The sequence below is a fragment of the Thamnophis sirtalis genome, unplaced genomic scaffold (assembly GCF_051295495.1).
Source record: "Thamnophis sirtalis isolate CommonGarterSnake01/CBP01778 unplaced genomic scaffold, rThaSir2_p1.2 scaffold_2, whole genome shotgun sequence".
Lineage (NCBI taxonomy): Eukaryota > Metazoa > Chordata > Lepidosauria > Squamata > Natricidae > Thamnophis > Thamnophis sirtalis.
Window position 1 is genome coordinate 29,704,874 of NW_028261382.1, and position 24,257 is coordinate 29,729,130.

The following is a 24,257-nucleotide window of genomic DNA, read 5'->3' on the forward strand; positions in this document are numbered from 1 at the left end:
TGCTAACCTTCTGGCCCACCATCTTTCTAAGTTATTCCATGTTTTGATTTCCTTTTTCTGGTTTCTCCTTTCTGGCTGTCCAGTTTTTTAATGTTTTCCCCTCTCCTTGTTTTTTAGGGAATCCCTGGAGTTCCTGGGAAGAAGGGCAAGATCGGTAGGCCGGTAAAGTTTTTCCTTGTCTATTATGCAGATCTTGTTCCAAATGAAACAGGAGAAGGGTGGAGGGGATGGGGATATTGACGTTCTTGAGAACATTGCAATTCTGGATTGTGCTGTCCCTTTGGGTTGGTTGATGATGAGCCAATGATGTGTTGTGGACTCTTGAGTGACCACGCAGATAGATTTTCTCCATGATGACCTACACTTAACTTGGTCCTTCAGGTCTTTTAATGGTGTGCTCATCTCTACTGTCACTGAGTCTGTCCACCTTACTGGAGGTGATCCACTTCTTTTTCCTTCCATCTTACCCACCATCTGGATCTTCTTCAGAAAGCCAGATCTTTAACATGTCTGAAATAGGACAATTCTAAGCCTAGTTCTTCCCACTTGGGGTGAAAACTCTGAGTTGAGTTGTTCAGTGATCCCTTGGTTTCTTTTCTTGGATGCTTGGTGTCTTCTCCAATGCCTACAGAGATTCTCCATCATCCAGGTCATGGTTGTCCCAAAGGTGCTTTTTGCAGAGGCAGCTGGACTTTCTCTGTTTTTCCTTGAAGACGTTTCACTGCTCATCCAAGAAGGAAATCCATCTGGCTCTTGAAAATGACCTGGCTGATGGAGAACCTTTTAGCCTTCTCAACGCCAAAGTTCAAAAGCCTGACTTCTATGGAGATTCTCAGTCCTCCAGGTCATGATTATCCCAAAGGTGCTTTTTCAAAGAGGCAACTGAGCCTCCTTGTTTCTCTTTGAAGACGATTTGCTTCCATGAAATGGAATAGAATATGGAATGGAATGGAATATGGAATGGAATGGAATGGAATGGAATATGGAATGGAATGGAATGGAATGGAATATGGAATGGAATGGAATGGAATATGGAATGGAATGGAATGGAATATGGAATGGAATGGAATATGGAATGGAATAGAATATGGAATGGAATGGAATAGAATATGGAATGGAATGGAATAGAATATGGAATAGAATAGAATAGAATATGGAATGGAATGGAATAGAATATGGAATAGAATATGGAATAGAATATGGAATAGAATATGGAATAGAATATGGAATAGAATATGGAATAGAATATGGAATAGAATATGGAATAGAATATAATAGAATATGGGATGGAATGGAATAGAATATGGAATGGAATAGAATAGAATAGAATATGGAATGGAATGGAATAGAATATGGAATAGAATAGAATAGAATATGGAATGGAATAGAATAGAATATGGAATCGAATAGAATATGGAATGGAATGGAATAGAATATGGAATGGAATAGAATATGGAATGGAATGGAATAGAATATGGAATAGAATAGAATAGAATATGGAATGGAATGGAATAGAATATGGAATGGAATAGAATATGGAATGGAATGGAATAGAATATGGAATGGAATAGAATATGGAATGGAATGGAATATGGAATGGAATGGAATAGAATAGAATAGAATAGAATATGGAATGGAATAGAATAGAATATGGGATGGAATAGAATATGGAATGGAATAGAATAGAATATGGAATGGAATGGAATATGGAATGGAATAGAATATGGAATGGAATGGAATAGAATATGGAATGGAATAGAATATGGAATGGAATGGAATAGAATATGGAATGGAATGGAATAGAATAGAATTTGGAATGGAATGGAATAGAATATGGAATAGAATAGAATAGAATATGGGATGGAATGGAATGGAATAGAATATGGAATGGAATAGAATATGGAATGGAATAGAATAGAATATGGAATGGAATGGAATAGAATAGAATATGGAATGGAATGGAATAGAATATGGAATGGAATGGAATAGAATAGAATAGAATAGAATATGGAATGGAATGGAATGGAATAGAATATAGAATGGAATGGAATAGAATAGAATAGAATATGGAATGGAATAGAATAGAATAGAATAGAATATGGAATGGAATAGAATAGAATATGGAATGGAATGGAATAGAATAGAATAGAATATGGAATGGAATAGAATATAGAATGGAATGGAATGGAATAGAATAGAATATGGAATGGAATGGAATAGAATAGAATAGAATTCTTTATTGGCCAAGTGTGATTGGACACACAAGGAATTCGTCTTTGGTGCAGATGCTCTCAGTGTACATAAAAAGACAAGATACATTCGTCAAGAATCATAAGGTACAACACTTAATGATAGTCATAGGGTACAAATAAGCAATCAAATCGTACTATATAATAAATATAAATGATAAGGCTACAAGGAACAAAGTTACAGTCATACAGTCATAAATGGGAGGAGATGGGGGATAGGAACGATGAGAGATTAATAGTAGTGCAGATTGAATTATTTGTTTAGCAGAGTGATGGCATTCAGGAAAAAACTGTCCTTGTGTTTAGTTGTCTTGGTGTGCAGTGCTCCATAGCATCATTTTTGAGGGTGGGAGTTGAAACCATTGATGTCCAGGATGCGAGGGGTCTGTAGCTATTTTTCACATCCCTCTTTTTGACTCGTGCAGTGTTCAGGTCCTCAAAGGAAGGCAGCTTGGTAGCCATTGTTTTTCCTGCTGTTCTGATTATCCGTTGAAGTCCGTGTCTGTCTTGTTGGGTTGCAGAGCCAAACCAGACAGTTATGGAGGTGCAGATGACAGACTCAATCATTCCTCTGTAGAACTGAATCAGCAGCTCTTTGGGCAGTTTGAGCTTCCTGAGTTGGCGCAGAAAGAACATTCTTTGTTGTGCTTTTTTGATGATGTTTTTGATGTTAGGTGTCCATTTTAGGTCTTGAGATACAGTAGAACCTAGAAGTTTGAAGGTCTCTACTGTTGATACTGTGTTGTCTACTATTGTCTGTAAGAGGTGGAAGTATGGGAAGGTTTCTGCTAAAGTCTACCCCCACTTCTACGGTTTTGAGTGTGTTCCGTTCCAGATTGTTCCAGTCGCACGACGAGGCTAATTGTTCAACCTCCCATCTGTATGCAGATTCATCGCTGTCTCGAATGATCACTGTTGTATCATTTGTGGGTTTAAAACTGTTAAAACAAAACACAGAAAAGGAAAAGCGGACGATCCTCCCAAAATTAAAGTGAGCTAAACTAAACAACGGTTGTTAAGCGTAGAATATCTGGTGGGGATTTTGATGCAACTTGTATTGTATCAGAATTCCCAATCTTCTCCAGATGTTTCCCTCTCACAGTCTTCCACTCCAAATCCTCATATTTCCCTTCTCTTTTTTTTTTAGTAGAGCACTTAACTTTGATCTTGTTCTTAATGTAGTTTCCCTCCCTCCCCCATTCTTAAAAGAGAAGGGCGAGATTCTCTTTGGCAAATATTTTTCACTCCGGTTGGGATTTTCTCTGCAAACAAAGCAAACTCAAACCTTCCATTTCTGAATCATTTGCGTTACAGTGGGTTTTTTTTTTTTTAAGACAAACTTCTAACGTGCAATTAAAGAGAACAGTTAACAGATATTTCAGAGGGGTTTTGGAGCACGCTTCATCTTAGCGTGCATTTGCTAATGGGTATAATTACAGCAGAAAGCTTGTAGTGGAAAATAAACTTGGAAGGGTAGGAGGGAGGCTCGTATTTCTTCCCGATTGGTCTCAACAACCAAGAGTATCTCAGGATCTTTTAATTCAGAGGACTGATTTCCCCCTCCAGGGAGCGTATTAAGGAATAAGAAAAAAAGAAGAAGAAAAAAGTTTGGAGAGAAATGGATATTCTGGGTATTCTAGTGTGACAAGCCGGTTGTTGCCATTGTGATGTTTTTCGTTTGATTTTCAATTTTGCCGAGTTTCTTGACCATTCATGTGTCAACACACTTCTGTGTAGAAGTGTGTTGCTTATACTGGAACCAGGTGCCCTCGGATTAGGTTGCTGTTAGCCTGAGAGCCCTTCTCCTAAAGGGTTGGCCTCCAGATTAAGAATTGGCTTGGCCTCCTTAAAAGAATTGAGTATCCATTCATTGGATTCTTCCGCCTTGAGAAGTTGTGAGAATTTCCCATCTGTCTTCAAACTCCTAGTTTCATTGTTAGAGGAGAACATTTGGTGTTCTTCCAGGGCGGGAGACCCATGGGCCTTTGGTGGCCCCTGCCCCATTTTCATGTCTTTCAGGGTCTCTTCCACGTCCCATTATTTAGCAAAGAGGTCAAGCTCCTTCCATGAAGTGATACGTAGCTAGGTAGATGGGTAGGTAGGTAGAAAGATAGATACAGTAGATAGATAGATAGATAGATAGATAGATGGATGGATGGATGGATGGATGGATGGATGGATGGATGGATGGATGGACGGATTATAGCTGGAAATGGATAGACAGACAGACGGATGGATAGATGATAGATGGAGTTGGATGGATAGATAGACAAGTTGTATGAATACATTTAATACAATAACACAATGATAGATAGATAGATAGATAGATAGATAGATAGATAGATAGATAGATAGATAGATAGATAGATAGATGATAGATAGATAAGATTATAGCTGGAGATGGACAGACAGACAGACAGATGATAGACGAAGTTGGATGGATACATATAACACCATAACACAATACAAATTAGATAGATAGAAAGATACATAGATAAATAGAGAGAGAGAGAGAGAGAGAGAGAGATAGATAGATAGATATAGATAGATAGATAGATAGATAGATAGATAGATAGATAGAGACAGAAAAACAAGTAGAGTTGAGTAGATAGATAGGTTGAATGGATAGATGTAGAGATAATAGACAGACATACAAACAGACACGTTGAGTCGATAGAGGAGTTGAATGGATAGAGAGACAGGCAGGCAGGCAGACAGATAGATAGATGATAGATGGATAAGATTATAGCTGGAGATGGACAGACAGACAGACAGATGATAGATGGAGTTGGATGGATAGATAAACAAGTTGGATGAATACATATAACACATAACACAATACAAATTAGATAGATAGATAGATAGATAGATAGATAGATAGATAGATAGATAGATAGATAGATAGATATTCATTCAGTAGGCCTCCCAGAGTGATGTAACAATGTTAAAAAAAGGAGGGGATTAAAATAGATGCGCTGGACGTGAGTCAGAGCTTGGAAGCCTTCCAAGGGACCTCGGCTCAGCAGGGGCGGGAAGGCACACGATGAATCTTGGAAACAGACTTTTGATGATTCCACTCCTCGTCCATGCTGCTGTTTTCCAAGGCACAAAGCTGCCCGGGGAAGTGGCGATTGGAAGGTAGCAGCATGTTAGGGTAGTGTGCCAACAGGAGGGAGGCCTGCTGTCACACCCAGTCTCGAAGCTCTGGGAAACCCTGGGTAACGTTGATGTGTCCCAGAAGGAGAATTCAGATGTTGAGGGCGGGAAAGGAATCTTTTACAAAAGAACAGGCTGTGAAGGAATCCCCCATTCACATAAGACATCATTCAGTCCTTGACCCAATTGGTTGTGCTCCACAGCTTTGGCAGGGAAGACACTTGGTCGCATGCCACGGGGAGCTGAAATCTCTCCGGTTTCCTCAAAGTTTTTCCTCCCGCTCCAACCTCTGTTTCTCTCCGTCTTGCTCAGAGAGCTTTGGAGTGTCCATCGGTGGTGGCTCTGGAGTGACAGCCTTATCCCATGATGGCAGCCGCTCGGAACAGAGAGTCCCAAAGTCCTGGTTTCGCTGTTTAGACCATGCGGTACTCTACGTAATTGGGTGGAAAAGAGACTTTTTAATGGAAGGACATTGGTTTTGTGTTCAGAGATCCCACCATTCTCCCAGACTCATTCATCTTTCTCCAATCTGCAATTTGGAAGGGAAGCAGGGGTGAGATTCAGCCAGTTCGGACCGGTTCAGGTGAACTGGATACTAACATCTGATTCGCTGAACCGGTAGTTGCAAGGACCGGCTGGCCCCACCCACCCTGCCCCTCCCCTCCCAGGAGTGTCCACATGGCCCGTTTTGGATGACATAAGTGCTGGTTCACTGAACCGGTAGTTGCAAGGACCGGCTGGCTCCGCCCACCCTGCTCCTCTCCTCCCAGGAGTCTCTACACGGCCCGTTTCGGATGACATAAGTGCTAGTTCACTGAACTGGTAGTTTCAAGGACCGGCTGGCCCCACCCACCCTGCCCCTCTCCTCCCAGGAGTCTCTACACGGCCCGTTTCGGATGACATAAGTGCTAGTTCACTGAACTGGTAGTTTCAAGGACCGGCTGGCCCCGCCCACCCTGCCCCTCTCCTCCCAGGAGTCTCTACACGGCCCGTTTCAGATGACATAAGTGCTAGTTCACTGAACTGGTAGTTTCAAGGACCGGCTGGCCCCGCCCACCCTGCCCCTCTCCTCCCAGGAGTCTCTACACGGCCCGTTTTGGATGGCATAAGTGCTGGTTCACTGAACCGGTAGTTTCAAGGACCGGCTGGCCCCATCCACCTTGCCCCTTCCCTCCCAGGAGTCTCCACATTGCCCATTTTGGATGACATAAGTGCTGGTTCACTGAACCAGTAGTTTCAAGGACCGGCTGGCCCTGCCCACCCTGCCCCTCCCCTCCCAGGAGTGTCCACACGGCCCTAGCAGGACCCCACCACCACCCCCGTGTTTCCGGAGAACCTGTAGTAAAAAAAAATGCTTAAAAAGTTTTCTTTTTAAAGTTCCGAAGATCAGCTGTGCAACGTGTTTTTTTATTACCAGTTTGGGTAAACTGGCCCAAACTTTTAGCATTTCACCCCTGATAACAGGACTGTCCCATCAAAGGATGATTTCTTTCTTTTTTTTTTTTTTGAGTTTTGCAGATTTTTTAATCTTTTGAAAAAGCGTCTCCAAAGCCACCGGATCTGGTTCCAGCTTTAGAGACCTTTATAGAGCCGAGGTGGCGCAGTGGTTAGGGTGCAGTACTGCAGGCCACTTCAGCTGACTGCTATCTGCAGTTCAGCGGTTCAAATCTCACCGGCTCAAGGTTGACTCAGCCTTCCATCCTTCCGAGGTGGGTGAAATGAGGACCCGGATTGTTGTTGGGGACAATATGCTGACTTTGTAAACCGCTTAGAGAGGGCTGAAAGCCCTATGAAGCGGTATATAAGTCTAACTGCTATTGCTATTTACGTCTCTTAAAAGGACTGTGTGAATGGATCTTGCACTGGTCGGCGTTTGTGCAGTTTTTGCAGCATTGCAAACCCCAGCTGGCTACGGGCTGCTCTATTCTGTCCACCCGCCCCCCCCCCCTTTTTTTTTTAATTTGGCAAGGCAGAGAGAGAAAGTTTATTCACAGTACAGGATTTCCAAGACCTCTGCAGCCAACATAAGCTTTCAGATGCTTGCTGGATTTATTTCTCCTCTCTCCCTCTGTCCCCCCCCCCCCAAATGACTACTTTTAAATGAATCCTGACTGGATTCCCCCTTTGATTCCTCGTTCCTTTTCTTCTACGTGCGTGTATGTGTTTGGTAATGATTTCATTTTTGTAAACCCTGCAATCATTGGGAACCCAGGGATGGGCTTCAAAAATTTCAGCAACCGGTTCTCTGCCCAGTAGCTGGGTGGGCGTGGGCATGGTCTAGTGGTGGGTTGTAGGCAGTACGCCCCGGTATGGTGCTCCGGAGGGCCCACCTCGCCACTTGCCCGAGCTCCTTAACTGTCTTGTAAGTCTTCGGCGGTTCCGCACATGCTTAGTTCTAAGTTGCTTCTCTCTTTGGTTAGTTTCCACCCGTTGCTTCTGGTCCTACCCTCAGGTGCCTTGGAGAATAGTTTGACTCCCTCTTCTTTGGAGCAGCCCCTGAGATATTGGAAGACTTCTATCATGTCTACCCTAGTCCTTCTTTTCATTAAACTAGACATATCCAGTTCCTGCAACCGTTCTTCCTATGTTTTAGCTTCTAGTCCCCTAATCATCTTCGTTGCTTTTCTCTGCACGCTTTCTAGAATCTCAACATCTTTTTTACATCGTGATGACCCAAACTGTGTGGCCTTACCAAGGTGTCATAAAGTGGTATCAACACTTCACATGATCTTGATTCTATCCCTCTGTTGATGCAGCCTAGAACTGTGTTGGCTTTTTTGGCAGCTGCTGCACACGGCTGGCTCCTATTTAAGTGGTTGTCCACTAGGACTCCAAGAGCCCTCTCACAGTTACTACTATTGAGCAAGGTACCACCTCTACTGTATCTGTGCATTGGGTTTTTCTTGCCTAAATGTAGAACCTTCCTTTTTCACAATTGACTTTCATTTTGTTAGATAGTGCCCAATGTTCAAGTTTATCAAGATCCTTCTGTATCTTAAGCCTATCTTCTGGAGTGTTGGCTATTCCTGCCAACTTGGTGTCATCTGCAAATTTGATGAGTTCCCCATCTATCCCCTCATCCAAGTCATTGATGAAGATGTTGAAGAGTACCGGACCTAAAACAGAGCCTTGGGATACTCCACTGCATACTTCCCTCCGTGTAGAGTTGAATATTCTGTTAGACCAACTCTAAACGTTGGTTTATATGGTGAGAGAAGGAGGAAATATTTAATTCCCTGAAAGAGGGTTGTATTACTGATTACTCTGAAGTTTTCCTCTTTGATGGTTCAGTTGATACAACATGAAGCTTTCCTGCCTTGTGGAAGACACAACTTGCTGTTTGTTGTCTTATTCAACAAAGTCTTGTTGACTTTGCAGAGCTGCTGAGCTTCCTTCCTTGCGGCAAAATGCAAATTCCTGCAGACGTTCAACTTAAAAAAGCAAGGGGTTTTGTTTCTTCCTTGACAATGCCAGCCGTGCACCATGGGTGGAGAGCAAACATTGTTGAAATGTTTGGAATGTTAACCTCGGTGGTTACAATTGTTGTGAAGCCAGAGAGCTGTGGGCTGAATCGGTCAACAAAGACCTAATTTGTGAGACGAGATGAGTTGGCCTCACAAGATGAAACGAAGGTTCGTTGAGGGACTACTGGCTTGGAAACCGGGATAAAAATTAGCTTACTTTTGCTCATCTAGTGGGACGTGGTGACTCAGGGGCTAAGACGCTGAGCTTGTCAATCAGAATGGTCGGCAGTTCGGCGGTTCGAATCCCTAGCGCCGCACAATGGAGTGAGCTCCCGTTACTTATCTCAGCTTCCGCCAACCTAGCAGTTCGAAAGCAGGTGAAAAATGCAAGTAGAAAAATAGGGACCACCTTTGGTGGGAAGGGAACAGTGTTCTGTGCACCTTCGGCGTTGAGTCATGCCGGCTACATGATCACAGAGACGTTTTCGGACAGCGCTGGGTCTCTGGCTTTGAAACGGAGATGAGGACCGCCCCCTAGAGTCAGCAATGACTCACACCTTGCTCATCTGGCTCACTGTTATTATTCTCAACTGTAAACTTCTAATGCGTCTCCTTGTCTTTCTTTCAAATGGGGGACTTAATTAGGACCTTGAAATCTTATCGCATGGAGAAGATATTTGCATCTTCAGAAAGAGCCACCACAATATTTTCTTTCTTCCTTTTTTTACACTCCTGCATTCATTGCCTAAGATTCTTTCCTACCATTTTCTTCTCCTTTCACTGCTTTTCTTTCTGTCCCTTTTAGGACTCAGAGAAACTCAAGATCTTCCTCTGATCCTTTTCTTTGGTGTCTTCTCCTTGCATCCTGGGTCATTGTCATGTTCTCCTCCATTTGTCTTAGTCTCCATAAACGGGATCAAAAAGGGGTCAAAACGATCCACCACAATAGAATAGAATAACAAAAGTTGGAAAGGACCTTGGAGGTCTTCTAGTCCAACCCCCTGCTCAGGCAGGAAACCCTACACCACTTCAGACAAATGGTTATCCAACATCTTCTTAAAAACTCCCAGTGTTGGGGAATTCACAACTTCTGGAGGCAAGTTGTTCCACTGATTAATTGTTCTCACTGTCAGGAAATTCCTCCTTAGTTCTAAGTTGCTTCTCTCCTTGATCAGTTTCCACCCATTGCTTCTTGTCCTGCCTTCAGTGCTTTGGAGAATAGCTTGACTCCCTCTTCTTTGGGGCAGCCCCTGAGATATTGGAAGGAAGGAAGGTGGGAAGGAAGGAGAGGAGGAAGGGAGGAAGGGAGGAAGGAAGGAAGGAGAGAAGGATGGTAGAGAGAAGGATGGGAGGATGGAAGGAAGGAGAGAAAGAAGGATTTCTCCTTGATTAGTTTCCATCCGTTGCTTCTTGTTCTGCCCTCAGGTGCCTTGGAGAATAGCTTGACTCCCTCTTCTTTGGGGCAACCCCTGAGATATTGGAAGGAAGGAATGAGAGAAGGAAGGAAGGAAGGAGAGAAGGATGGTAGAGAGAAGGATGGGAGGGTGGAAGGAAGGAGAGAAAGAAGGATTTCTCCTTGATTAGTTTCCACCCGTTGCTTCTTGTCCTGCCTTCAGGTGCTTTGGAGAATAGCTTGACTCCCTCTTCTTTGGGGCAACCCCTGAGATATTGGAAGGAAGGAATGAGAGAAGGAAGGAAGCAAGGAGAGAAGGAGGGAAGTAAGGAGAGAAGGATGGGAGGGTGGAAGGAAGGAGAGAAAGAAGGATTTCTCCTTGATTAGTTTCCACCCATTGCTTCTTGTTCTGCCCTCAGGTGCCTTGGAGAATAGCTTGACTCCCTCTTCTTTGGGGCAACCCCAAAGATATTGGAACACTGCTAGTTCCAATTAGTTTCCACCCATTGCTTCTTGTTCTCTTGCTTTGGTGTCTTTTGCTTGCATCCTGAGCCATCGTCATGTTCTCTTCCATTTGTCTTTCTCCACCGAGGCCTAATCTCCATCAACAGGAGGGCAGACTATCTGAAAGGGTTTGTGGCATTTCATGAGAACTGACCGGTTGAACTTCCTTAGCTGGTGTGTATGTGTATGTATGTATGTATACATACACACACACACACACAGAGATACAGACACAGACACAGACACACAGACATACATTTTATGCGTAGTCTCCAATTCTTAACCATCTGTTGGACGGATTCCACCTCAATGAAAGACAGATTCTTGCACACTTACGAGTTTGGCTCCTGGGTATCTTCACACACACCTTCTTCTGTGTCTTACACATTCGCTTCAATGTGTGTGAAAACGGTGGTGAACCAATCCCTTTCTCTCTTGAGGCCTGAAACAATGTACTTTAAATGGACTGATATTGAGATTTGAGATGATATTGAGATATATTAGGTGAGGTGAGCCAGACCTAAAGACGAAGAAACAAACACTCTTGATTGAATCCAACAGGATAAATATTGTGTTACAAATATGTTCCAAGTGGGAAAGTTTACGCCTTGTTTGTTCAATGCCAGTGAGTGCTGGATCATTTTATGCCGTTCCTGAGGATCGTCAATAATTCATTTTAAAAACCCAGTTTAAATCTGGAGGCTCCAATGTTTGGTCTGTCCTATTCCTTGTGTAGGATAGCTCAGTGGCTAAGACCCTGAGCTTGCCGATCAGAAAGTTTGGCGGTTCGAATACCTAGTGCCGTGTAATGGAGCGAGCTTGTCCCAGCTTCTGCCAACCTAGCAGTTCGAAAGCATCTTAAAAAATGCAAGTAGAAAAATAGGAACCCCCTTTGGTGGGAAGGGAACAGTGTTCCCTGTGCCTTTGGCATTGAGTCATGCCAGCCACATGACCACGGAGACGTCTTCGGGCAGTGCTGGCTCTTCGGCTTTGAAACGGAAATGAGCCCCACCAACAGGCAGAATGGAAGGCTGACTCATTCAAGAAACTTCCAAGGATCTGATGAGATAGTTTGAGGGGCAGTTGACATGAATGTGGATTCTCATCTTTAGATCTTCTGCAGAGCAGCGAGAGGTGGAAAAAAAGGGGACCGTGTCATTATTTTGATAGTCAGAAGCCATCTTCATCTGGGGGAATTATGAAGTCCCGTTGAGTGGGCCACCAGAGACAAAGTCACATTTGGCAATAAGAGTAGTCTTCATTAAGGGTGTGCAGAACATTTTGGGGTTTAATCCCAAAGATGCCTTTTTTTTCAGGAGGCAATTGGACTTCCTTGTTTTTCTTCGAAGACGTTTTGCTTCCCATCCAAGAAGCTTCTTGGATGTAAAGCGAAACATCTCCAAAGAAAAAACAAGGAAGTTGAGTTGCTTCTTGAAAAAAGCACCTTTGGGGACAACCATGACCTGTGTGACTGAGAATCTCCATGAACATTTGAGTTTAGAGCCCAGAATGGTGTCCTTAAAGCAGATCCTTCTGACCATTGCAGAAGAATTTTGCACACGGAAGAGCTTTCTTTATTGCTAAGCTCAGGGAGAGGATTCAGCCGGTTTGGAGTGGTTCGGGCGAACCGGATGTTAATTTTGGTTTTCCGAACTGGTAGTTGCAAGGACTGGCTGACCCCTCCCCACTCCCCTCCCCTCCCCTCCCAGGAGTCTCCACGCAGCCCTTTTTGGATGCTGGGTAAATTCAGGACCCGCACGGAGGCTCGAAAAACTGGAAGTACCAGAGGTCCAGAAATGGCTCTGTTTTCACCCTCCGGAGCCCGGTGGAGGCCGTTTTTGCCCTCCCAAAAGCTCAAGGAAAGCCTTTGGAGCCTGGGAAGGGCGAAAACGCCCCCCCTCACTGTGGTGCAGAAAGCCAACTAGGCCACGCCCCCATGGCCACACCCACTCAGTAACCCCTTGCTTAAAAATGTTCAATCCCACCCCTGGCTAAACTAGTTAACCAGCTAGTTAAGGCCCTGGAGAGGAGGGTTCCTGATAGCTTTCCGGCATCAAAAGGGTTGAATTTCAACAGCTCCTGTATTGTAGCAGACTTCCTGCCTTTCCCTGCCAATCTAAAAATGATCTGAACAGTGCCAGTGAAAAATCACTTTGATGAGATAGTTAATCAAAATGACTCACAATAGGAGACAGTAGATTTTTGCTGGAAGCTTCTTGCTGATCCCATCTAGCTGGAATGGTTCATTGGCCCCGGGATTGCAGTGAAGCTGGGATCCTATCTGAAATTACCGTATTTCCCCGAAATAAGCGCTTGGCCTTATTTTCGGGGAGGTCTTACTATTTTTGAGGCGCAGGAGGCGGCGAGCGTGGTCACCTCATGGCTGTTGCTGTGTTGCAATATTTTCTGGGAGGGCTTATTTTCAAGGGAGGACTTATTTTAGCGCATGCACTCAAAAGCCCGATTGGGCTTATTACCCAGGGAGGTCTTATTTTCAGGAAAACAGGGTATTTAGAAGGCAAACTGGATTCTGAACAATTGATTGCATCTTGTGGGGAGTGCCTGTTAGTCCTGCCTCTTAAGAAAGATGACATTCACTGCTTGGTGACCTAACAGCTTGATTGATGCGGCTGATAATATGAGCCACCACGTATTCATGGCACAGACTGCTTTTTTTTTGGGGGGGGGGTGGCAGTGGTGGTAAATGATACCAACTTTAAGAGGCCAGATGTAAATTTTGCTCTCTGTTGGACAATGGAGAATGCATTCACACTGGCCTGCCTGGTTAAAAAGAAAGAAAGAAAGAAAGAAAGAAAGAAAGAAAGAAAGAAAGAAAGAAAGAAAGAAAGAAAGAAAGAAAGATTATTTGCCTGCGTTGATCTGAATGCAGCCTTTTGATTCTAGAGAAATTTGATGAACTCTGGGCAAAGCGCCCAAGCGCTAATCTTTGTGGTTGATCTTCCTCTTTGGCAACACGTCAGTCAAAATCTTTTCGGAAGCGTGGAATTGCTTGTCAGTGAACTCTTTGCACAAAAGTGTATGTGTGGCTCCCGGTCTTTCGACTGTAGGTGTATCGAAGTCATATCTGAAATGAACACCTTTCTTCTTTCCTTCTTTCAGTTTGATGGACGTGCAAGTAGGCAGGTTCAGGCCGTGTAGGAATAGAATAGAATGGAAGGTAATGGAAGGGAAAGGAATATGGAATGGAATAGAATAGAATAGAATATGGAAGGGAAGGGAGGAGAAGAGAATATGGAATGGAATGGAATAGAATAGAATAGAATATGGAAGGAAAGGGAAGAGAAGAGAAGATGGAATGGAATAGAATAGAATAGAATATGGAAGGGAAGGGAGGAGAAGAGAATATGGAATGGAATGGAATAGAATAGAATATGGAGTGGAATAGAATAGAATAGGAATAGAATAGAATAGAATATGGAAGGGAAGGGAGGAGAAGAGAATACGGAATGGAATGGAATAGAATAGAATATGAAAGGAAAGGGAAGAGAAGAGAAGATGGAATGGAATAGAATAGAATATGGAAGGGAAGGGAGGAGAAGAGAATATGGAATCAAATGGAATAGAATATGGAAAGGAAGGGAAGAGAAGAGAAGAGAATATGGAAGGGAAGGAAAGACAAGAGTGGAAGATGGAATGAAATAGAATAGAATATGGAATCGAATGGAAGGGAAGGGAATATGGAATGGAAATAGAATAGAATAGAATATGGAAGGGAAGAGAAGAGAAGAGGAGAGAAGTGAAGAAGAGAAGAGAATATGGAATGGAATAGAATAGAATAGAATAGGGAATGGAAGGGAAGGGAAAGGAATATGGAATGGAATGGAATAGAATAGAATATGGAATGGAATGGAATAGAATATAGTATGGAAGGGAAGGGAAGAGAAGAGGAGAAGATGGAATGAAATAGAATAGAATAGAATAGAATATGGAAGAGAAGAGAATATGGAATGGAATAGAATAGAATATGGAAGAGAAGAGAATATGGAATGGAATAGAATAGAATATGGAATGGAATGGAATATAATATAATATGGAAGGGAAGGGAAGAGAAGAGAATATGGAAGGGAAGAGAAGAGGAGAAGATGGAATGAAATAGAATAGAATAGAATATGGAAAGGAAGAGAAGAATGGAATGGAATGGAATAGATTAGAATAGAATATAGAATGGAATGGAAGGGAAGGGAAGGGAAGGGAAGGGAAGAGAATATGGAATAGAATAGAATGAATGGAATGGAATAGAACAGAAATCAATTCATTCTGTTCTGTTCTATTCTATTCTTCGCTTGCATGAATTCACTCCAGAATTCATGATTGCCAGGAGTGAATTGCAGAGCGTGATTATGGCCCTTACCTCACCACACTAAATTATCCCTTTCTCAGAAACCTTTTTTTTATTGAGGGGGGAGCAACGATTTGGTTTACAATTCAGGGTGTGAATTGCCTGGAAAAGATTGCTAGGGAAGGTAGATCAGCAAACCACGTTCAAAGACAATGGTTTTTCACTCATCCAGGTTCGTGTTCCGTTTGTGGTGGGGCAGAAGAGCCAACACTTTTAACACGTTGCGTTTGACCCCTGAAGCATCTTCTTGGCGTTTAAGCATTAAGCATTTTTCTCCTGCTTCGTAACCAAAAAATAATGGGAATATGTTTTCCCCTCCCCTCCTTTCCTTCATCCCTCAGGGTTTTCCGGGCGAGATGGGGGAACGTGGACCACCAGGTAGCGATGGCAATCCGGTAAGTTGGCAATCGGGGAACTTTGTTCTTGTAGGTTTGGGGTTGGCCTCCTGCAAACAGCCACTCAGTTTCTACTGTGCTCTGAGGTTCCCTCGTGAAATTAATCCCCTCTTTTCTTTTTTTGCAAAGCGTGCAAAAATACTTGAGTAGCAAATGAAATGCGTTGCTACTCTCTTGGTAGAAAGGATGGCGCAATCAGACACCCGTGCTCTGTTTAAGGGGAGGTTTTATCCTTTTGGGGGCGCTTAGATCTGGCCCAGGGGACACGGTGGTTCAGTGGCTAAAACACTGAGCTTGTTGGTCGAAAGGTCGGGAGTTCGAATCCCTAGAGCCGCGTAACGGAGTGAGCTCCCGTGACTCGTCCTAGCTTCTGCCAACCTGGCAGTTCGAAAGCACATAAAAAATGCAAGTAGAAAAATTGGAACCACTAATTTTGTTGGGAAGGGAACAGCGTTCCGTGCGCCTTTCGGTGTTGAGTCATGCCGGCCACATGACCACGGAGACATCTTCGGACAGCGCTGGCTCTTTGGCTTTGAAACGGAGATGAGCACCACCCCCTAGAGTCGGGAACGACTAGCACATAAGTGTAAGGGGAACAAATTTCTTTACCAGACTGGAAATAGCAAAAGATCAGCCTGTGGGTGACTCTGCTCCCAAAAATGTGGCATGGGGGATGTACATCTCCTTCTCTTTCTATTCCTTCCCTCCTTCCTCTCCTTTCCTCTTTCTTCCTTTTCTTCCCTTTCCTCTCTCCTCCTCTCTTCCTTTCCTTTTCTATTACTGTGGTTATCTCTTTTCATCTCTGAACTGGTGTATTTTTGGGATGGTATTCCCGCAAACCCTGTTATAATTTTATGCTTATCCTTTCCTGTTCCCCTTTCTTCGTTATCAGTGTGATACCAGAAATGAAGCTCTTAAGAAGAGGTTGGGCAACTACTTGTCTGAAACGCTGTAACGTTTCCTACCGGAGAAGGGGGTCAGACTAGAAGACCTCCAAGGTCCCTTCCAACTCTGTTATTCTGTTATAAAAGATTTAGACTCCAGGTTTCCCTAATGCATGCAGCTAGAGGTCTGTGGTTTTCTGATAGGATTGGCCTACATCTCTTAGCAATCCCATCTGATATTGTCCATTTTCACCTCTGGAGGCCCCCAGTTTTCCATCCCTGCCCAGATGTGTGTAGATATTAATGTAAATATCACCACACACTTTCTCTTTTAGCACACGTTTCTTTAATAGAGTTCTTGGCTACGTAAATTCCCTTTCTGCGGGCTTTTAAAAATGCATTTTGAAGCAACCCACCCTGCCCCGCCCGGGCTACAATTGCTTTTATATCACCCGCCTGCTTTCAAAAACACGGCATTCTTTTCCAAATGCATCTTTTATAAAGATAGAAAAGGTTTCTAAAGGATTGTTTTCTTTAAAAAAATGTGGATTTTTTTTTGAGCAGAGGGATTCTCTATCGGATGCCATTTCATGGTAGTGTCTCTGTTCCTTGTGGATTTTTATTTAAAAAAAAAAAACACTTGTCCTCTGTCGGCAGAGGTTGACAAGGAGGGAGAAGAGGAAAAAAGATGGGGTCCGAGATCAAAAGATAAGAGGTCCAGGATCCAAAAATGGCAGCCCAAGGCTTGGGTCGATTGGGAAGAGCCCAATTGGGTTCCTGGTTGTCATCTCTTTGAAAGTGTGGTAATGCAGCAGTAGCAGGAGTAGGTTGCTGGGGGTTTGCAGGGGGTTCTGGAGAACCTCTAACTAAGATTCTGTGCAGTTCGGAGAACCCACAAATCCCACTCCTGGCTGGCCCTGCCCACCCGGCCCCTCCCAGGAGTCCCCATGCGGCCCGTTTTGGATGCAGGTAAATGCAGGCCATGGGTGAAGGCTTGGTGAAAAACGGGCCTATTGGAAGTCCGTTTCCAGCCTCCAGAGGGCCTCCAGAGTCAGGGGAGATCATTTTCACCCTCCCGGAGGCTCAAAAAAACTATCCAGAGCCCGGGGAGGGCAAAAGCATCCTCTCTCCCCACACTGTGGTGCAGGAGGTTGACAAGGCCACGCCCACCACTCCCACCCAGCAACTGGGCAGAGAACCTCTTGCTAAAATTTTTGAAGCCCATGCCCAGAGGAGTAGCCTCCATTTTGCCATCCAGATGTCTCCAGCTGTTGAGTTTTAGAAACCCGTAGGTGTGGCTCCTGTAGTGATGGAGCAGCCACAATTCCAGGAGGCAGTGTTCATCCATCCATCCTTCCACTCACCCACCCATCCATCCATCCATCCATCCTTCCAGCCACCCACCTATTGATCCATCAATCAATCAATTCATTGATCATTTGATTGATTGATTGATCCATCCATATTTCCACCCACCCACCCATCCATTCATTCTTCCACCCACCCACCCATCTATCTATCCATCCATCCCTTCCTTCCACCCATCCATCCATCCATCCTTCCAGCCACCCACCCATTGATCCATCGATCGATCAATTGATTGATCATTTGATTGATTGATCCATCCATCTTTCCACCCACCTATCCATCCTTCCAGCCACCCACCCATTGATCCATCCATCCATCGATTGATCGATCATTTGATTGATTGATCCATCCATCTTTCCACCCACCCATCCTTCTATCCATCTATCCTTCCACCTACCCATTCATCCATTCTTCCACCTACCCCCCCCACCCACCCATCTATCCTTCCAATCCATTCTTCCACCTACTCACCCACCCATCCATCCATTCATCCTTCCACCCATCCATCCATCTATCTATTCTTCCACTCATCCATCCATCCATCCATCCATCCATCCATTGTCTGCCTGCCTGCCTGCCTGCCTACCTACCTATCTATTATCTATCTATCTATCTATCTATCTATCTATCTATCTATCTATCTATCTATCTATCTATCTATCATCTATCTATCTATCTATCTATCTATCTATCTATCTATCTATCATCTACCTACCTACCTACCTACCTACCTACCTACCTACCTACCTACCTACCTACCTACCTACTTATCCATCCAGAGTGAGCAGCCCTGGCAAGCCAGATACCAACTTTGAGATCGTAACTCTCTCCTCTTGAGGGTGGACACAGAAGGTCGGCCACGTCTTCTCCGCTTGAGAACAAGGCCATCCTCTGCCATGGATGCTGCTTTCCCCCCAAGTCCATTCAGGGCCAAATATTTCATTGAAAGCTCACTGCCTATTTTCACTTCCCCTAGCAGATTATGCCCTGGTCCAAGTCATTCCCTCCTCCTCCTCCTCCTTGGATTGTGTCTATTGAGGTTAATAGTCAAGTAAAAACAGAAACTGGTGGGAACAAGGAGAAAGCAAAATACTTACTAGGCCTTTATTTTCATGGATTTGGCTTCTGTAAAAGTGCATTCACACACACACACACACACACACACACACACACACACACAGACACAGACACAGACACACGCACACACACTTTTTTTTAAAACAGATTTTTTTACCCCCCCCCCCCTTCTATAACATCTTAAGCTTACTTTTCAAGGAGGCATTTTCAGAAGTTCTCGCATAGCTTTGTTGTTCAAACTTTTCTCTAATGGCTGGAACTTTTTCTATCTGTCCCGTCTTCCCCACCCCCATCCCCGCGCCCCCAAACTGTATAAGCTCCTGAAATGTTCGTGAGCTCGCTTCCCTAGAGTCAAGGGTGCCAGTTTCTCCAGCTGAAAGCTGTCTGTTTTATGTAACTAACCATCATACGTGTTTACATGCAAGTGTGTGTGTGTGTCTAAGCATATTTCCTCCCCCTCCTCTCCCCATTCCCCATCTGGCATGGTTTGTTGGTCTGAAAAGATCCAGCTTCAAATTTTACCTGGGGAAAAAGGACACATGGTGCTTGCTTTTTCCAGCCTCAATTCCAGAGTCTCTAAAATGGGTGAAGGGGCAGCAGCTTTGTGGGATTTTGTTGAGCTTAATAAGAGATTCATATATTGGATGTAAGGAGAGGAATGACACTGCTTTCTTCTCTCTTTTTTGTCTTAATTCCTTTCCTTTTTCCTTTCCTTTTTCCTTTCCTTTTTCCTTTCCTTTTTCCTTTCCTTTTTCCTTTCCTTTTTCCTTTCCTTTTTCCTTTCCTTTTCTTTTTCCTTTCCTTTCCTTTCCTTTCCTCATTTGACTAGGATAATATAAGGTCTCTTGCCTTGAGCAGGGGGCTGGATTAGAAGACCTACAAGGTTCCTTGCAACCTTATGATTCTATGATCCTTCTTCATTTTCTCCTCTTCCTCTTCTCTTCCTCCTCTTCTTCTCATTCTCCTCCTCTTTTTCTTCTTCTCTTCCTCCTCCTTCTCTATCTCCTTCTCTTCTTTCTCCCCTCCTCCTTCTCTGTCTCCTTTTTCTCTCCTCGTCTCCTCCTCCTCTTCTTCTTCCCTCCTCCTCTTCTTTTTTTTCTCTTCTTCTCCTCCTCCTTCTTTCTCTCCTCCCTCTGTGTCTCCTCTTCTTCTCCACCTCCTCCTCTTCTTTTACTTCTCTTCTTCTCCTTCTCCTCCTCTTCTTCTTTCTCTCCTCCTCCTCCCTCTGTCTCCTCTTCTTCTCCACCTCCTCCTCTTTTTTTCTTCTTCTCTTCCTCCTCCTTCTTCTCCTCCTCCTCTTCTTCCTTCTCCCCTCCTCCTCCTCCTTCTCTGTCTCCTCTTCCTCTCCTCCTCTTCTTTTTCTCCTCCTCCTCTTCCTCTTCTCCTCCTCCTCTTCTTCCCCTCCTCCTCTTTTTTTCTCCTCCTTCTTCTCCACCTCCTCTTCTTTTTCTTCTCTTCCTCCTCCTTCTCCTCCTCCTCTTCTTCTTTCTCCCCTCCTCCTCCTCCTTCTCTGTCTCCTCTTCCTCTCCTCCTCCTCTTCTTTTTCTCCTCCTCTTCCTCTTCTCCTCCTCCTCTTCTTCCCCTCCTCCTCTTCTTTTTCTCTTCTTCTTCTCCACCTCCTCCTCTTCTTTTTCTTCTTCTCTTCCTCCTTCTTCTCTATTGCCTCCTCCTCTTTTTCTTCTTCCCCACCTCCTTCTCTGTCTCTTCTTCTTTTTCTTCTCTTTCTCCTCTTCTCCTCCTCCTTCCTCCTCTCCTGCAATTCCTCCTTCTCTCCTACCCCTTCCTGGTGGCGGAGGAGGGGAAACCCCTTCCAGCCTTTTATCATAGCTGGCACGGTCAGAGCAAGCAAGTCATCTGGGGTTTGCAAAGCTCCCCTCCTGTTGTTGTTGTTGTTGTTGCTGCCGCCGTTGCATTTCTGCTGGCGGGAGGAGCTCCTGCTTCGTGAACCCCCAAGCGAACCAGGGATGGTGGGGTTAGCTCTCTCTGGCCCCAGCCCTGGCAAAACCTCTCTCCCCGCACCTCCACTTACGAACAAGCCCTAACTGTGTTTCATCTTTCTTCCTGCTTAGGGAGACTTAGGAGCGCTTGGTCCCCCTGGAGTCCCTGGCCTTCTTGTAAGTACCAAAAACCAGACAATCCCTTTTATCCCTCCCCCCAAGCTCTTTCGAAAGAACAATAAAGCTACTATGCATTTATTTAGCAGCTGAGGGTTAAAGAGGAGCTGGTGGAGTAGGACGATAAGCCAAATTGCTATTCAGCTTCTCTCCCGAATCAAGGATTACCCACCATGGCAGGTTCCAAATAGCATCCGAAATTAAATCAGAATCAAAATATTGCTCAAAGTCCCATGATGAAGAGAGCCATGTTGGCACATCTGGGGAAACCCGAATCTGAAAGCTTCCCGGTTCTCCCCACCCAGTTGAAAGTTCATGATCTTGTCCCCACACCCACAAATCCATCCCATGGTCCAATCTCCCACTGCCATGCTGGCAGCTTCCACCCATCCAGTTCCGGTCAGGTGCAGAGACAAAGGATGACCTTGGCTTCCTAGATAGAATGTTGTTTTGGCTACATAGCATCTAACTCCGTGCAATCTTGTAAACAGAGTCGAGGCCGTAGGACACCCCTGTATCTGGTCTGAACCCCGTTGAACTGCCATTGGGGGCTTCCTGGGGCAAATGTCCTCTTTTGGGGTGCTGAAAATCCTTTGCTTCCCCCCCCCCCAAAAAAAAAATCAGTGTTAGGACTTAGGCCATAGCCTTCCTGCGAAGCCTTAATGCAGGCAGGGGACATTTTGTTTCTGACACTTGATGAGTTGAAAACACACAAACACACAGACACACACACATACATCCTGTTGTGTGGTCCAGTGTTGTATAAACAATACAGCGAAGGTTTGTTTTTTTTTCCGGAGGGGGGGAAGAGAAGGGAGGCTGTCTGGAAGCAGATCTCTTGATAGGAAAGTGAGGGTGAAGGTTCAGGAAAGAGGAAATTGCACATCGCTGGCGTTTTCTGATAAAGGAGCAGCGAGGAGAACTCCAAGGAATGGGAGACACAGTTATAATGCTGGATTTGAACAAGAAATCTCACAAACAACAACCTCCAGGCTCCATCTGTTCCTAAGACTTTGTGGCCCAATTGTAGGCTCACCACCTTCCTTTGATGAGGCTCCCACATTGGATCCAAGTTGTGGACAATCTTTCGGATGGTTTAAACGTGAATTTAGTGAGTTTTAAGAGAGACACGTCATCTACGTGGATCAGGCCTGAACCATTTCCCCCTACCTCCAGAAATGGTTCCTCATGGCCTGGGGTTCTAATTCTAAACCTAACCCTGAAAACAAATCTATCACAAATGAAGGCTAGAGAGAAGTTCCCTGAAGATGGACTCCAGCATGAGTTCAAAAGCTTGGAAGACAAAACCTCTGGTCCTGATGACAGGAGGTGATTGGATCCTGCAACATTATCCTGGACCACATACATTAACTAGGTAGGTAGGTAGGTAGGTAGGTAGGTAGGTAGGTAGGTAGGTAGGTAGAGATAGAGATAGAGATAGAGATAGAGATAGAGATAGAGATAGAGATAGAGATAGATAGATAGATAGATAGATAGATAGATAGATAGATAGATAGATAGATAGATAGATAGATAGATAGATAGATAGATAGATAGATGTAGATAGATATAGATAGTTAGATACAGAGATAGATAGATAGATAGATAGATATAAATGGATAGATAGATAGATATAGATAGATATGAGATTGATAGATGATAGATAGATAGATAGATAGATAGATAGATAGATAGATAGATAGATAGATATAGATCGATAGATAGATAGATAGGTAGGTAGGTAGGTAGGTAGATAGAGTGATAGAGTGATAGATAGATAGATGTAGATAGATAGATAGAGAGATAGATGTAGATAGATAGATAGATAGATAGATAGATGTAGATAGATAGATAGATAGATAGATAGATAGATAGATAGATAGATCGATAGATAGATAGATATAGATCGATAGATAGATAGATAGGTAGGTAGGTAGGTAGGTAGATAGAGTGATAGAGTGATAGATAGATAGAGAGATAGATGTAGATAGATAGATAGATAGATAGATAGATAGATGGATGGATGGATGGATGGATGGATGGATGGATGGATGGATGGATGTTAGTTCTGGTAGAGATTAGTTTCCCGAGGATAGGCGGGAAAAGATGAAGGCCAGTCTACAACCCAATCATTTCAACAGTTCCAAAAAGACTCCAAACCCATTTGCAATACTCAGGTGACCTTAAGGACCCAGAGAAACCTCCAAGTGGCCTCAACGACCCTCTAAAAGGATGCAAAGGACCAGCTGTTTGCAAGGAGCATCAATCCTTCCATTCCCCACCATCTTCATCAGAGCTGAAGAAGCTTTTTGGGTGAGAAGTGAAACTTCTTCGAAGAAAAACAAGGAAGTCCAGTTGCCTCTTGAAAAATCACCTTGGGACAACCAAAGCTAGCTGGCTGGCGTGCATGCGCTCACCGGAAACCGGAAGCACATAGCCCCTGGGGTTACGGCCCCGATGCAGCGCAGGTGCACATGAAATGCCTGCTCCCGTTTCGGCCCTCGGGGCCGAAAAGGTTCACCATCACTGATCTATATGGATTTTGAACATGTTGCTCTTTCTATTTCTATTAATAGTAATAATAATGAGAAAAACAAGAGATTGCTTCAGCATTAAACCCATGGAACTGTGCAGCATTTTTCGTACAATATAGATCTACAAAAGGACCATTGTTCTGTAGCGTGGGACAACCTGTAGGCTTCCTAGGGTTTCCACCTCCAAACGATTTCTCCTAGGGAAAAAGTGCAAGAAGTAATTCTTGAAGGCACCAGAAGATGTTTCTGGCTATCTTCCAACCTAAACCTCCTCTCTTTCACCAGGGCGATGTAGGTGTTCTTGGAGAAATGGGCTTCCCAGGACCAAAAGGACTAAAGGTGAGTCCAAGAAGCCCCCTTTTTTTTAGTTGACTCAATATCTGCTCTGGAGAACTAGGAGATAGGAGAACTTCAGGAGGCTCGTTGGTGAGCCACAAAAATTGTTGTTGTTAGTTGCAGAGTCGTGTCCGACCCATCGCAACCCCCTGGAGAACGTTCCTCCATGCCTTCCTGTCCTCTACCATCCCCCGGAGTCCATTTAAGCGCACGCTGACTGCTTCGGTGACTCCATCCAGGCACCTCACTCTCTGTTGCCCTCCATCCTTCCCAGCATGAGGCTCTTCTCCAGGGAGGCCTTCTTCCTTCTCATTAGGTGGCCAAGGTATTTGAGTTTCCTCTCCAGGATCTGGCCTTCTAAAGAGCAGTCAGGGTTGATCTCCTCTAGGACTGACTGGTTGGATGGCCTTGCAGTCCAAGGGA

At 44.2% G+C, this 24,257-nt stretch overlaps 1 protein-coding gene and 1 long non-coding RNA gene across 2 annotated transcripts in view; both read left to right on the top strand.

Annotated features, from left to right (window-relative positions):
- The window catches only part of COL27A1 (collagen type XXVII alpha 1 chain), a 175,587-nt gene that overhangs the window by 53,485 nt on the left and 97,845 nt on the right, over positions 1-24,257 (top strand). The gene's annotated exons all lie outside the window — the stretch shown is intronic.
- LOC148048556 (uncharacterized) lies at positions 34-23,838 on the top strand. The gene is made up of 4 exons (XR_015695485.1): positions 34-162; positions 15,468-15,521; positions 20,920-20,964; positions 23,784-23,838. It is a non-coding gene; the product is annotated as an uncharacterized LOC148048556 (long non-coding RNA).